The following is a 16,686-nucleotide window of genomic DNA, read 5'->3' as shown; positions in this document are numbered from 1 at the left end:
TTACAGATATAATATTGGAGAATTAGTTAATTCATAAGAAAACCATGCCCAACTGTTTAGATAGGTTTAGATTCGTTTTTGGTTTCTGCCCCAAGTTTAGGAAATACGGTTGGTGACCCAAAATGACCTCTACCAGATTTATAAATCTGTGAAGTTCAGAATTTTGAGTCTATGAAAATGATCAAATCACCTCTATTTATATAGCTTGCTTTGTATTGCCAAAGGGAAAGCTTCCTGATAATTTCATGAAATAATCTATTTCCCTCATCCTATCAAGAGTTAGTCTACTTTCTCTATTTTTTAAGTCTCCATTCACTGTCTTAGTAATTTCATCCAGTTACATGGCTTTCAGTGCCACTGTTGTTGACCCCCAAATTTATTTCTCCAAACTAGACTTCTTTCCAGAACACTAGACTCATAGATCCAATTGCCTTCTCAGTGTCTCAACTTGAACATTTAATAAACATTTTGTACCTAACACATCCAAAATGAAACTAATGTTCTTCTCCCCCAAATTGGTTCCACACTCAGCCTTCTCATTTGATGACAACCACTTTCTTCCAGTTGCTCAGGCCAAAAAGTCTCAAAAATTGTTTTTGATTCCTCTCTTGGTCTCCCTCCCAACATCCAAACTATGAGGAAACTGTCTCTCACTATTTTTGCTGTAACAAATATGGACTGAGTCACCATTATCTCTAAGTTGGATTATTGTAATAGCTTCCTGGCTGCTCTCCTTGCCTCTACCATTGGCCTCCCTTATCAACTGGTATTCTCAACACAGCAGCCAAAAATCTTCAAAACATGTCACATGTCAGATGATGTCACTCCTCAGCCCAGAACCCAGCAATGACTCATCACTTCACTTGGTTTCTAAACCCAAGTGTTCACAGTACCCTACAAGGTTCCGATTGGTATGCACCCTCTCCAAATACTGCCTTCTTGAACCACTCTTCCTCTTAATTTCTAGGCTTCATCCACACTGATCTTGCTGCTGCTTCAACATGCTGGTGCCACACTGGGGCCCACCTAAGGCTGTTGGCTCCAGCTCTTCCTTAAACCTTAAACATTTCATATTTTTCACACCAGTAAACTCCAATGCTCTTCCTCCAACCAGTCATGTCCAACTCCCTGACTTCTCCAGTTGGTTCTGAAACATAACCCTCTCAAGGACATTTATCTAATATTATTTAAAAATGCAAACTCCCCCCCCACTAAGGATTTATGATTCCCTTTTACCTGTTTTCCCTTTTCTTTTTCATAGTATTTATTGCCTTTTAATATATCATACAACTTATTGATATGTGTTGCATGTCTTTCCTCACTAAAATATAAGCTCAATGAGGGCAGAGATTTGTGTCTGATTTTGTCCATTGTTACTGCCTAAGCACCTAGAACAGTGTTGAATGAATGAGTAAATTTTGGACTACTTGCTTAACCTCTTTAAATGCTGTGTTTTCTCATCAGTAAAATGAAAAGAACAGCACATAACTTGTGGAATTGTTCTAAGAACTAAACAGTTTAATTTATGTTAAATAAGTGGTCCAGGGAAGAGAGATAAATTTACCTCCCCTCTTTTTATTTTTGTTTTTAATGGAATGATTGATTTTTTTTTTTATTAATGGGATCCTGTTGCACAATTCTTTCTGCTTTTTTGTTCCTTTATTTACATCTACCTGGAATCCTATGATGAGGCCTAGCTCAACATATTCAATAGGAACCCTATTTCCTATGTACCCAGATTCATGTGGCCTATAATACTTATCTTATTTGATCATCAAATGTAAATGCTGTCCTAAATATCTTGTGTTAGATTGAGAAGCCAACACCAGAAAAAGAGAGGTGTTTCCTGCCACCTTAGTTTTTCATATGGCATAAGCCCTTAGCCCTCTTGCTATTGCCTTTAGGAGTTTTAAAACATTACTCTGGAATATATAAATTAATTCCCTTTTAATTTTTCTTCTCTATGCATCATGTTGATTTGTTTGTAGTCCAGATTATAAATCATAATAAGATTTTTCATCATAACTTCACTCCAAATGCTATTATAACCACCATATATTTTCCAAGAAAAGCATGCCCAGTTGTTTTATTTTTCCCCATGTTATTGAGATATAATTGACATACAAACATAATATAAATTTTAGGTGTACAACATATTGGCTTGATATATGTATATACTGCAAAATAATTACTACATCCATCACCACATATAATTAACAATTTTTTCCTTGTGATGATAACTTTTAAGATCTACTTTCTTAGCAACTTCCAAACATATAATATAGTACGTTAACTATAGACATCATGTTGTGCTTTAAATCCTCAGAACTCATTTACCTTATAATTGGAAGTTTGTACCTTTTGACCACCTTTCCCAATTCTTCCACCATGTTCAAGTGTTTTATTTATTTTTTAATTAATTTATTTTAAGTCGGCTCCACACCCAATGTAGGGCCTGAACTCATGACCCTGAGATCAAGAGTCACAGGCTCTACCCAAGGAGTTAGCCAGGCACCCTATGTCCAGCTATTTTAGATGTGTTTTTCCCCAATTCATTTTCTTTAAAGATTGTTCACAAATAGATAATGGGACTATAAATATAAATAAAGAGAAGATTACAACAGAGGATAATTAGATTAATATGTCAGAAGACATATTCATGAGTTCAGAAGACAGCAAAATTTATATTAGGAATTGTCAATGAGCAGCCGGTTTTAACGTATTGGAATAATGAAAACAATATTTGATAGCCCAAGATCATCACTTCCATGTTTCTCCAAGTAGCATATTATCCTTAAAAAGTTCTCCAATCTCCTAATTATTTTTAAACTAACTTTAAATAATAATAGCCACTTTTTATTAATTGCATTGAATTATACTTTAAAACTGTCATTGAATGTCATTGAATGTCATTGAATTATACTTTAAAAACTTCAAGATACCTTTGCAAGTTATTTTCATGCCTGTATCTTTTCATGAGAAATCAGAATCTTCAAAAGAGAAATTAACTCATCTAGGATAATAGAGTTGGAAGAGGAGGAAATGAGGTTGTTCCATCTTTAATGTCCTATAGAATATTAAGACTCTGATTCTGGTTGCATATAGGTGAGTAAAGCAGCTTGATTTTTAGACATAGACAGAATTCTGATCGCACATTAGGAAATTGAAGCCAAAGAGGCTGTTCTAGTACAGATTCAGGCTCTTACTTCCAAATCCAGGTTAGGCCTAAATATGAACTAACATGTGAATCATTTTTCACTTACTTTCTTTGATTCAGTGTAATGGCAGTAAAAATAATTATCATTATTGATTAAGGTATACTATTTCCCAGATATACACAAAACATGCTAAATTCACGATCTCCTCAACAACTTCATGGGGTCAATGCTATTTTATTACAACTTATAGATGGAGATTCAGAGGCATCATAGAACTCTTACAAATTTTGCTAATAACTTTGCTAATCAATGATTGAGAGAGTTATACAATTAAGTATGTCTGATTCTGGAAACGGCCCTTAAAATATTTTTGTGTCCTGTGACTACGAATAATATATTCAATCATATCCCATGACACCTATAATAACATTCATATACAACCAAAACGCCACATTAATTGTAATGTAATTTTGAGAAGATAAAATAAGAAACATCAATAAGATCTTCCTATTTATGAATTTGAGCATTGTACCGTTTCATCTAATTAAGAAACAATTCTGAACAGTTAAAAGCCCTCTGTATCATCTATCAATCCTTCATCAGCCCTTACTCACACAGAGAGAAACAATCTGTAATTGGATGTGCAAGAATTTAAAGTAGATCAAGATTTTAATGTTTTGTTAGAGTATTCACTGAAAAAAAACACCTACATGATAGGATATCACTTTTAGGTAAATCAGATATAGGTCCCAAGTCCTGAGCAAAGAAAGAGAAAAAATAAAAAAAAGAAAAAGAAAAAAAAAAAAGAAAGAGAAAAAATTACTGACCTCTATGGAAATAACATGGAAATAACTGCTACTGAACTTCAAGAATGTGCCTTAGGAAAAAAGAAATCAACTTATTTAGTGTCATCAAAGCTAGTCCAAAATCAGTTCTATCAAAATCATTGATTTTAGCCAAAGCTCTTCACATCCAGGTAGATATTACAAGGCAACCATCATCCAAAAATTGGTTTATGTACCTTATGTATTATTTTATTTCATAGTTAGCATGTGATAGGTTGGCTTATTCAGGACTACTCAAAGCCAAACCTTCCTCTGGGGCAATAGTAGCAATTATTGCAGCAGAAGCAGATGACTAGTAACTCAGCCCATAAATCTTCCAGTCAAATGGAATCTTTCAAAAGTATTTGCAGTTTTTACCAAGTCTGAGCAAAGTTAGAGTTGCCTCTCTTGACAAGCTTTGAATCTTGACCATCATCATTGCTGCAGATCTGAGAAGAGGTCATGTTTTCCTCCAGCAACCAGGATTTCAAGGCTTAAATGTTGATGACAACATCCCCTCTTCCTCCAGTCTCCAAAGCAAATATGTCATATCAGTTTAAAAAGTAATCCAAAAATCTGTTTTTTAGAAACTTGTAAACAATATCAGCAGTGTTTTTTTGTTGTTATCTCTCTTTTTTAAAGACCTAGGTAAGCAATTAATATTAGAGAAATACTATGTATGGTCAATATTAAAAATTTGTTCTTCTAGGTTTTCTAATATCAAGCTAGATCAACTGAAAGTTCGAAATGTGCAAATCATGAATTCTAAATCTATGCCTTTGTGGGAAATGTTTCATATTTTTCACACCAGTAAACTCCATTTATAATTTAGGTATATGGCATAAGAGATGGACAAGAACCAACATTCTATTTTCTATTTTAGCAGGTTTTTGTTTTTTTTTTAAGAATAAGCAAGTAAATAGGTAATGGTCCTACAAATATTAAAAGTAAGTTATAGAAAGGAAGCCATGGTATTTATCAAATTATTATGGTTTAAAGTAAGACTTTAAAATCAGGTTCACCAAGGAAATTAAGCTCATGTAATCTTGAACTACTTAAGCTTGCTGTGGATTGTAAAGTTTATATCTCTCTAACCTAATTTTTAAAACTTACTTTATCAATGGAATTTATATATAGTACTGGTACAGGAGAAGAACATTTATTCGAGGACAGCAGCATCAGCAGAAGGGGTGAGAGATGACAGATAAAAGTCTAATTCTGAGGTTGGCTTGGTTGGGAAAGAGAAGCCAACAGGAAAATCAATAAAGCATTGGGTTGGCTTAGGAAAAATGGGATCAGAATAAAATGTTTGGATAAAATCTCTCAGTTACCATTTCCTAAAGTGTGTGCTATGCAAAGGCAGATCTCAGTATGCTTCATGAGAAAAAAAAAGAAATAGTTAATGACAAATAAACTTGGAATTTTTGTCTATTGTATCTTCTCAGATATTTAAAGTCTTTTAGCATTTTCAATGTTTTGCTATGTCATAAAGAAACTTTTCAAAAAAAAAAAGAAAAGGAACATTTCAATGTTATTTAACCCAATATCTCTGTTAACGTGTTTATCCATGTTGTTTTGTTTTTGTTATTGTTTTTTATTTTGGGTTTTTTTTTTCTGCCACAAGTTTAAGTTTCTATAGACCTAGAGTTCCAAGAAATAGTACTCATAAAATGCTGCTCAGTAAAAAACAGTAAACAATATATAAAATGAACCAACAAAAAAACAGTATAAGAATAGGCTCCTGGGAGATTAGAGGGATGGTGAAAACAATGCTTTTTGCATTTATTTAAGAGGAGAATGTTAGCTAAGAGACCAGTGGCACAGAGCCTGTTTAAAAGGATCTTAGAGTAATCATGACATAAGGCACAGGACTGGATGAGATGAAGGCCGTGAAGATAAACAGAAATGATTAAATCTTACAGACATTCTGGAGAGGCAAGAGACAACTCTTAATTCAGAAAGTTTATACAATAGTTTATACAAACAGTTCTAGAAAGTATAAAACATGGTAACTTTCCTTAATGAGCTCTCTTTCTGTGAGAAGCATAGCAAACAATAGATTTAAACAAACTGCAAGCATCATGAGAGAGTTCAGCATTTAGCATTAAATCTTGAGAGTTCTAATAGTAAACGAAGTGGATAATCAAGAATTAGCAAAACAAGCTTCAGTCAGGGGGTAGGTCTTGTGCCTAAAATAATATGCCAAGAACAAGAGTAGAGGACAGCATTGCTAGCAATGGGAAGAATGAAAACTTGGCAACAGATGGAAGGGAAGAAAAATTCCACAATGATTCCAAGACTTGAGCCTTAGAAAAAAAAATTAGAGTTTTCACTAAAAATGAGCAAGAAGGAGTGCTGGTCCACAGGTGCCACACCAATGAATATCATATCCATCAATCTTAAAATAAGCCAAGCACAATACTATCCCCTCTTTTAAATGTACCACTCTCTAATAGCGTAACATTAGAGTATTATCATTACAACAAAAAACTCATGTAAAAGGCATCTATGGCCTCCTAGGAGTGAGTTCTTACTGGCTTGGGGCTCTAGGGGCAAGGATTCCCATTGCTTATCAAAAGGATGTCTGAGTTGGGTTTTCTAAAATTGATATTCCAGATTGACCAAAGGGAAAAAGGAATTCGTAACAAGTAGAAAAACATGTGTGAGACATAGATATAGATTACATGATATATCCATATTTTTGTAGTTTTATTTTACTGGAATATAAAGAGTTGATGATATGAGGAAAAATGGACAGAAAACAAAGCTGGAGAAGTTGAGATGGGCCAGATTATGGAGGGTCTCGTATATAATGTTGTTCATTTTATGGGCTGTAATATAGCAGCAAAGCACTTAAGAAAAAGGAATTATATAATCAGGTCTGTTCTGTAGAATGATTACTTGAACAGCCATTTGGAGACAATGATAGGAGACAAAACAAGGAACAAGAGGAGTACTGAGGAAGTTGTAAAAGTCTACACAAAATTATATGGGCCCAAACATAGGCAGCATCTTGGAAAATAGAAGAAGCCAGAGATTATTAGGGATGTATATGAAGCAAAATTCCCAGGACTGGTGATGATCAGTTGTTGGGGAATGCATATGGAACATGATAGAATGAGAATGGCAGAAGCAAGCATGTGGATGAGCAAAAACAGAGGAACAATAGGGTAGTTATTTTGTGTCTTTTGTTTGTCCTACTTCAGTTCAGTGGCTGAAACAGGAATAAAAATTACAGTTAGGCAGTTTCAAGGAATGGCTTTTTTATTAATATCCTGAACTACACTGCTTCATTTCTCTTTTGCTGTATTCCCCTGATAAAACTCCAACCCTGGGTGAAGCCAACTACCTGCTTTCTCCAAAACTGAGTGAACAGATTAATTACTTACCAGTAGCTTAAATGACATTTATAATAGTTTGGCCCTTTAAAAACACAACAATATTATTATGTTTGCTGTTGTTTTCCATGGTTATTTCATACATTCTCCACTCTTCTCAAACCTCCGAACATCCCACTTCCTACTCAGTCAACCAGTGAGAAACTGGAAGCCATCAGAATGGATATTCCTCAAGATTAATTCAACAAATCTACTTATGATAAGAATTTTTCTTTTCTCCTTCCATTCAGTTAAATAAAACATCTCCTCTTCTATGTTTCTTGTCCTCTCCAAGGTCAATTCCCTCACCTGTGCTTTGAATCTTATCACCTGTGTTTTATGCAGGAACTATAGTACATCAATTCTCCTCTCTCTTTCCTTTACCTTCATCTTAACCTTCTCTACTAACTCCATCATTAAACATACCAAGGCCTTCCAACATTTAAAAACAAAAATGCTGAAAGGCTTCTTCTGAAAGGCTAGGTAATCTACAATAAACTTCAATATGAAATAAAAATAAAACTGCTCAAAAAACATTCTGACTCTGAAGCTCTGTGTCTACAGTTTTGCTTGCTCTTTTGGCTAGAGCTGTCTTTCTCTCCCCTTACATATTCAACTGTACTATGTCCTATTGATTGGAAAGTATCTGACCCAAGTCAAAATCATTTTAATTTACTAGGGCTACCATAATGAAATACCATAGACTGGAGTTTAAACAGCAGAAATTATTGTCACAGTTCTGGAGGCTAGAACTCAAAGATCAAAATGCCAGCAGGAAAAAAAAAATGCCAGCAGGGTTGGTTTCCTCTAAGGTCTCTCTTTTTGCCTCACTTGCTACCTCTTCATATGGTCATCCCATCTCCTCCTCTTCCTCACCTCCTCCTCTTCTTCTTCTTCCTCCTCCTCCTCTTTCCTCCTCCTCCTCTTTCCCCCTCCTCCTCCTCCTCCTCCTCCTCCTCCTCCTCCTCCTCCTCCTCCTCCTCCTCCTTCTTCTTCTTCTTCTTCTTCTTCTTCTTCTTCTTCCTTCTTCAAGATTTACTTTTTAACTAATCTCTACTCTCAATGTGGGGCTCAAACTCACAACCCCAAGATCAAGAGTTGCATGTTCTACTAACTGAGGCGGCCAGGCACTCCCTCCCTTCTTTTTCTTCCCTTTCCTCTTCTTATAAGGACACTTGTCTTATTGGATTAAGGCTCTTTCCTAACAAGATCATTTTAATCACCTCTTTAAAGATCTTATCTCCAAATATGGTTGCATTCTAAGATACTGGAGTTGGGACTTCAATGTAGACATTTGAGGGGGGGGGGCAAATATAATTTAGCCCTTGACAAGTACTATAAGCAGATACAAAAAGAAAAGCACGGTGAAGACTCTCATTTTATTGACTACTTAGGTATCAGTTTATTAATTTATTTTCTTATTCTGAAGGTAGAAGGAAAGGTTTCAGACATACTATTTTGGACTTTGGACACAGCAACTAGAATGGATAGCCGAGATAGATGTGTGACAGGACTTTGAAAAAGCCGCTGAAATAGAGAAAATAATATATGTGAGAGAGATTTCAAAAGAAGGATCCACGTTATTTATAATGCGATTCAATGTGGAGGGTAGTGAAAAACACTCAAGTACCACTCATGGTTTTTGAATTTGAATAAGTAGGTGGCTGATGGGATATTTATAGAAGTATGGGACAGAAGAAGGGCAGTTGTAAGAAAGATGAAATGTTCTATTTCGGATGCATTGTTTTGAGGCACCAAATAGTGATATTTGGCAGGAGAAAGTCAAGGATGACAATGTAATATAAGGCACAATACCAACTGATACACTAAGGGAAAATACAGGGAAAGAAATCCAGCTATCTCTTTGGAGATGCTTCCACTTAGAGGAAAGATGGAAGAATTGTTAAAATAGATAAGGAAGTAAAATTCTGGAAGTAAAGAGGAAAGAGATTTTGAAAATTAAGAAAGGATAATTAACATAATAAAAGACTACAGTCTGGCATTTTCAATAACTGAGATGAGGTTCACAAGAAAAAGAGGTAAGAATGAGATAAAGGATACAAAACAAGCATAAATTATTTACCTTATACCAGAAGCTTTATGTACAGTATTTCCAACTCTGAGGTAGATATCTTTTCTCATTTTTTTCTATGTATTTCTATGTACATTTCATACTATGTATGAAATACATAGTATGTATTCTATGTATTAGAGCCAGAATTAAAATCTCGGAAAGATAGAAGAGTTGTTAAAATTTTCATTTCATGAAAATACTCTGTTTTGTGTAAATGATTTATCGTATAGAACTTTAAAGACAATATATGGAAAGTCAAAACACAATACTGAAGGGAAAATCGAATTGGTAAAAATAGATGAATAGATAAATGATAGATAGATGATAGATAGATAGATAGATAGATAGATAGATAGATAGATAGATAGAGATAGAAGTCTCCAAAAATATTAACAGAGAGCAGTCTGACATTTTCAACACCATATGTATGTCATCAAAGTGCCAACAGGAAAAAAATAAAAAATAAAAAGTGCCAACAGGAAGAGAATTCCCTAAGCATTTATGGACTCCATCATTAGTCAAAATTGATACTTCAAAGTAATAACTTTTTATTCCAAGACAAAATAGTTAATGGACTTTTGATTTTTATTTCTTATTTTGTGTTAAATTTCTTTTGTTTATTATTCCATTTTATTCAATTCAGTTTCCTATACCTTCTTTATAAATTAATCAGACCTAGGAGTGATCTGCTTATTGAAAGCTTATGAAGATAGAAATGATAGAGTGCTAGAACAATAGTAGACAGTATTTTTTTAAGTAAGAAAAGTACTCATTATGACTGAAGTAATACTATATAGCTCATTTTTCTCTATTTTTATTTGAATAAAAACATGTTTTAGATATTTACTGTGGGCCAAACATTACATAGGCAACTTAAATATAAAAACCAGTAAGAAATGATACCTACCTGAAAGTGATCCAAAGTAGGGGAAACAGGGGGATGTGGATGGGTCAGTTGGTTAAGCATCTGCCTTTGGCTCAAGTCATGATCCCCAGGTCCTAGGATCCAGCCCCATATCCGGCTCCCTGTTCAGGGGGGAGGCTGCATCTTCTTCTCTCATTCCTCCCACTTATGCTGTCTGGCTCTCTCTCTCTTTGTCATTAAATAAACAAAATCTTTAAAAACACAAAACAAAGCAAAGTAGTGGAAACAGACATTTGAAAAATACTGTGGTTAAGAGTTGTCACACAGGTAAGTACAGAGCACTCTGGGGCACATAGCTCAGACTGGAGGACTCATGCAGGTTTCCCAAAAGAGATTATTAAAATGAACCTTGTAGAATAACTAGAAGTTTGATAGATAAAAGTCCTTTTTGGTGCAAAGATTTTTTTTCTAAACATGCAGACCAGGATGTATATGGACATTTGACCTGAGTGTGAACCCAACAGGTATTCAGAACTACAGTATGGCTGGAACCTTGTAGGAAAGGGGAAGATAACACTGGAGAGGCAAGTCAGATCAGGTAATGAAGAACACTGAACACCATGCTGAAGAGTTAAAATTTCAAGTGGAGGATAAAACACAAGAGGATTTACATTGAAGAAGTATGATTCACAAAAGGGTATGTTGATTCTGAACTCTTTCCAAATATTAAAGAGTTTCCTTAAGATAGATTAAGCAGACAATGTAATGAATTTGCACTGAGAGTAAACCTCTTCCAATGTAACATATTGTGATTCCAACATAGCACGTTATCATTATTTCATTTTTCTGGCATATCAATTCCTTTTTGGTATTTTTATTAAATAGCTGTAAAATTGATTTAAAGGATTATTTGTGGGATTTTTAAAAGAATTTAAATGTCTCCAGTTAATTGCACACAAAACTTCAGCATCAATCAACCTATATCCTTCATTGATAACTGGCTGTTTCCCAATGGTATTTACAAAATAATTTTGTATCTAAAAACAAAAATAAAAATATTACTGGCAAGAATGGACACTCTAACACAAATCAATGCTATTCAAGGAACTTCCACCTTGACTACTGTGCCAGTAAGTGGGGATCTCTGAGCCACTAAAAGCTTGAGGCCAGAACAGAAGGCAGTTGTATAAAAGGAACTTTACATATTTGCATGCAATAGGCAGGCTTGTATTGAGAATATTTAAAAGAAAAGAAGAGAGTTATTTGTATCTCAGACTTGGGCTTTGGAGGATCCCTAAGAAATCCTTTCCACTAGATTTATGAGTTCAGGATTTCATCTGCCTAATTTCTGAAGAAATCTATAACAAAATAAGGTCAGAATTCTTAGCTATTTAAGATAAATTTCTGTCCATGTGTTCTGGAAAATTCCCAGATGAATCACTTAGTTGGCTTTCTTAAGGATAAACGACTCAACACCTTTTTTTCTAATATGGAATAAAATGAGACATATTGAAGAAAACAAACATAAAAGAAGTAAATATCATATCTGACACCTGAGTCTATGCCTCAGAAAATTATGGGTTTTTTATTGTTGTTGTTCTTGTTCTTATTTTAGTGTGTCGTCAGAAGAAATATAGAAATATCTAGAAATAATTCTTCATCTTTTGACATTCTGTTTTAGTTAGCATAGTTCCTGGGAAAACTATGTACAATTGACTGAGTTAATTGCTTCCATTTGAAAACCAAGACAGAAGTTGTCTCAACCAGATGCCAAATCAAGTTCAGTGATACTGATGGAATAGCTAAAGGCAATAGAGATTTTATTAGGTTAGTGAAACGATATATCTCAAAATTTACAATAGATGGCATTTAATGCAATTTCACTGGTTTCGTCATGAACACTTAAATGTTGCTTTTAACAAATTTGTAGCTCCAAATGGAATTGATCTAGAAGATCAGAAAAGCAGAGAAGGAGGATGTATGCCAAAATTTAAGAAGGTCAAAAGAAACTGGAATGTTAACATGTGAATAAAGCTTAGTGAATTTAATATTATTTCCATTGTTTTGGAGGCAATGTACTTTGTCATCTCCATGCTGACAAGTAGACAAAAATGCATTTCAAGAAATAGGCCTCTTCATTTTCACCAAATACTATCCTGATAAATCGTGAAAATGAAGAGGCCTGTTTCTTGAAATGTGAGGGCTTAAGCGTGGCCAGATACGAAATAATAATTGAAGCATTTTTCTGATTACGTAGATATAGATATATTTCTTTACTTTAGCAAATTCAAATGTAAGGCTTTCTTTGGCTTACAAAGAACAAAATATAAAAATTCTTCAGTCTTCTTCAGACATATATTGCTGTATTTGAACAGACTCCAATATGAAAGTTACCTTATCTAATAGTTATTCAAGAAGATGGAAAGAGTTAATAATAACTAATGAGATGCTTTAAATATGGCTTCCCCTGTTACTAATAAATTATTTCTTTTAAAAATTACCTCTTTGGTAATTAGTTTGTGAGCATATGTGTGTTGAGAAATTGTGTTGGAGGATTGGGCCAAGGGACACAAGCTTAGGGAGAAGCATGGGCATCAATCTTTTTTTTTTTTAAAGACTTTATTTATTCATGAGAGACACAGAGAAGGAGAGAGAGAAAGGCAGAGACAGGCAGAGGGAGAAGCCAGCTCCATACAGGGAGCCTGACATGGGACTCGATCCCTGGACTTCAGGATCATGCCCTGGGCAGAAGGCAGGTACTAAACCGCTGAGTCCCCAGGGACCCCTAGTTTTTTTTCTTAATTTAAATTCAATTTATTTAACATATAGTGTATTATTAGTTTCAGAGGTAGAATTTAGTGATTCATCAGTTGCATATAACACCCAGGGCTCATTATATCACGTGCCCTCCTTAATGCCCATCCCCCCCATCCACCTCACATAGGAATCAATCTTTTTTTTTTTTTTTTTTTTTTTCAAAGAGTGAGCATGAGAGAGGGGAAAGGGCGAAGGGAAAAGCAGACTCCCTACTGAGCAGGGACCTCGATGTGGGGCTCTATCGCAGGACTCTGGGATCATGACCTGAGCCAAAGGCTTAATCAAAGGCTTACCTGACTGAGCCACCTGGGCACCCCAATGTGGGGAATCAATCTTAAAAGGGTTTTCTTTTACAAAGAGGCTCTGCAAGAAGCAATTTTTATCATGCAAGACCATGCAGTCTGAAAGAACTTGCATAAGGAAATTGGGGTGATGCCTTCCCTTGCCATGGCCGTCACAGAGGAACTGTTCTTATCTGCATTGTGATCAGAGCACAGGAAAAGCATAATGCACTTACCTATTGTATCCTACTGAGGCAAGGACTGTGCCAGGGGAATGGAAAGCCAGGAGAAAAATGCATCTTCTTGCTCGCTCCATAAGAGCTTAGTAACCTAGAGGCTTCCAAACAGGGCTCTCAGCCTGGGTGTCACAGCTTGCCAGTCCATTGGCTCCTAGCCAACTGGTGATTGAATTCGTTTTTATATTCTTAGCACCTGGGGAAGACATCCTCAGTAGGAGTAAGGAAATAAAAATGAATCCTTAATATAAGAAAACATTTCAAAAAAATTAGAAGAGGATGAAAAAGTTTTATAATTTTAAAAACAACAATAACATGATTTTTTTGTATAAAAAAGGTTAATAAGGGAAATCTTAAAACAGATTGCTAACAACAAATCATCAATTCGGAAAATCAAATGTCAGAATCCTCACAACACAAAGCAATGACAGTATGAGAGTAATGGGTTGAATTATCCTATTACAGGATAAATGCCAGGTTAGATTAAGAAAAGATCCAGCTATGTGCTTTTTATAAGGCACAAAACGAAATAAAATTACATAGAAAAGCTAATAATAATGACATGACTAAGAAGGTTCTAAACAAATGATAATTTTAAAAATCAGATAAAGTAAGATATAACACTAAAAGCATTAAATGAGGCCCCAAACAAGTATATTTATAATGATAAAGACTAGATTAGGGCCTTCCAGTTTCAGATATAAAGAGCTTGGGAGTTGCAATTCCTATCCTCACAAGAGAAAGCTGGACAAACTGGAAATCAATGATTTTTCTGAGACCTATCAGAGAATTAAATTTGCAGAGATAGGAAAATCCGGAGTCTTGCAGCTGAAATCTGTTCATTTGGAGCAGAGGCCACTAGAACCATACACTGGAGCCATCGGAAGCTTTAATGGTCATTTTGAGAAATTACTGGAGGCTGAGTGTGAATTGGTATGAGAGTGAGACACTCCTGGGGGCTGAAGTCCTAGGGAGCTCCATGCCTCATGGGCTTTACTTTGAGAAACCCCCACAGGTTGTCACAGTGAAGACTGGAGAGAGCGGGAAAGGAAGAGTAAACCGCAGTGATGTATGCCCAGAGCCTTCTCTGTAACAAAGACCTACTCTCCAGGGGCAAAGCTGTTCGCTCCTTCCAGCCCCCTCCAGCCTTCCTGTTCACCTATGTGGGAAGCTATACAAGAAGAAACACTTGTGAAGGTCACAGGCCAGATACACAGGCCCCAGTGAAAAGACTGAGATTTAATCAGGAGATTATAGAACACCCTCCCTCATCCATACCTAATGGTCACACCCAAAAGTCTGGATAATAACCATATGCTAAAGCTGAGAGAAACAGACTCTCCCTGAAAAGTACTTTTAAAAGTCCAAGGTCAAGAAAGGAGACAACAATAAGAACCCAAGAAGAATTTTTGAAGTTTTTGGCACCGATGACTAATCAAGCAGTAAGTAAAGTCCAACTGTTAACTAGATTAACAATTAACATAAAACTTCACACTAAAGGCCATTTACCTCAGTTCCTGTATGTACAGCCTTCATGAAAAAGACCACAAAGCATGATAAAAAGCAAGAACGAAACCATCTAAAGAGACACACAGTAAGCATCAGAAGCCAAACTCAGATAGGATACAGGTGTTGGGATTATCCAACAGGGAATTTAAAATACTTATGATGGGTATAGTAAGGGCTGTAATGGGAAAAGTATGGAAAAAGTAGCAACATGAAAGAATGCATGGGTAATGGAGACACACAGATGCAAGTTCTCTCTGGCGGGATGGGCAATATGGGCAAAGGGGAGTGGGAGGTACAGGCTTCCAGTTACAGAGTAAGTCACAGGGATGAAAGGTCCAGGGTAGGGAATATAGTCAGTGGTAGTGCAATAGCATTGCATGATGACAGATGGTAGCCCCACTTGTGGCGAGCATAACGTAACATACAGACTTCTCACATTATTATGTCGTACTCCTAAAACTAATGTAACATTGTGGACCAACAACACTTCAATAAACAAGAAAAAAAAAAAAAGAAAAAAAGATAAGAATATCACAAATGAATGCCTTCGACCTCATTAGAGAAGACTGGACACAGCAGAATGGCTGTTTCCAGATTTCCACATGTGTTAATGGCACAATTAACATAAGTATAAGCAGAAGTATAAGTAGCTTTACTTAAAGAATTTAGAACAATCACAAACTTTCATTCATCACATTCTATAGCCAAGACATTGAAAACAAAAAATTCTGCTAATAAAGAAAAAAAGTGGGACGTCTGGGTGGCTCAGTGGTTGAGTGTCTGCCTTCAGCTCAGGGCATGATCCCAGAATCTAGGATCGAGTCCCATGTCGGGCTCCTTGCAGGAAACCTGCTTCTGCCTCTGCTTCTCTCTCTGTGTCACTCATGAATAAATAAATAAAATCTTTAAAAAAAAAAAAAAGAGAGAGAGAAAGAGAAGACTAATTGACCATATAATTGTGGGTTTAGTTCTTGGGTTTCTATTCTGTTCCCTTGACCTATGTGTCTATTTTTGTGCCAGTACCATACTGTTTTGATTACTACAGCTTTGTAGCATATCTTGAAATCTGGGATTGTGATATCTCCAGTTTTGTTCTTCTTTTTCAAGATTACTTTAGCAATTTGAGGTCTTTTGTGCTTCCATACAAATTTTAGGATTGTTTGTTCTAGTTTTGTGAAAAACACTACGGGTATTTTAATAGAGATGGCATTAAATCTGTAGATTGCTTTGCGTAGTATACACATTTCAATAATATTTGTTCTTCCAACTCATGAACATGCAATGTCTTTTCATTTATTTGCATCATTTTGAATTTATTTCATCAGTGTTTTATCGGTTTCAGAGTATAGGTCTTTCACCTCATAGGTTAAATTTATTCCTGGGTATTTTTTGAAATTGTAAATGGGACCATTCTCTTAAATTCCCTTTCTGCTACTTCATTATTAGTGTGGAGAAATTTTTGTACAATGGATATTTGTATATTGATTTTGTATCCCGCTACTTTACTAAATTCACTTATCAGTTCTAGCAGTTTTTTTGTGGAGT

General features: G+C 35.4%; 1 long non-coding RNA gene across 4 annotated transcripts in view; it reads left to right on the top strand.

Annotated features, from left to right (window-relative positions):
• The window catches only part of LOC112654362 (uncharacterized), a 54,999-nt gene that overhangs the window by 1,842 nt on the left and 36,471 nt on the right, over positions 1 to 16,686 (top strand). For all 4 annotated transcript variants that reach the window (XR_007402371.1, XR_004805160.2, XR_003132941.3 and 1 more), the window contains exon 2: positions 10,823 to 10,995. This is a non-coding gene — a long non-coding RNA (uncharacterized LOC112654362). The remainder of the gene's footprint in view (positions 1 to 10,822; positions 10,996 to 16,686) is intronic.

This window comes from Canis lupus, chromosome 15, assembly GCF_003254725.2.
Source record: "Canis lupus dingo isolate Sandy chromosome 15, ASM325472v2, whole genome shotgun sequence".
Lineage (NCBI taxonomy): Eukaryota > Metazoa > Chordata > Mammalia > Carnivora > Canidae > Canis > Canis lupus.
The sequence above is the reverse complement of the archived record's forward strand: the minus strand, read 5'-3'. Positions and strand labels throughout refer to the sequence as shown.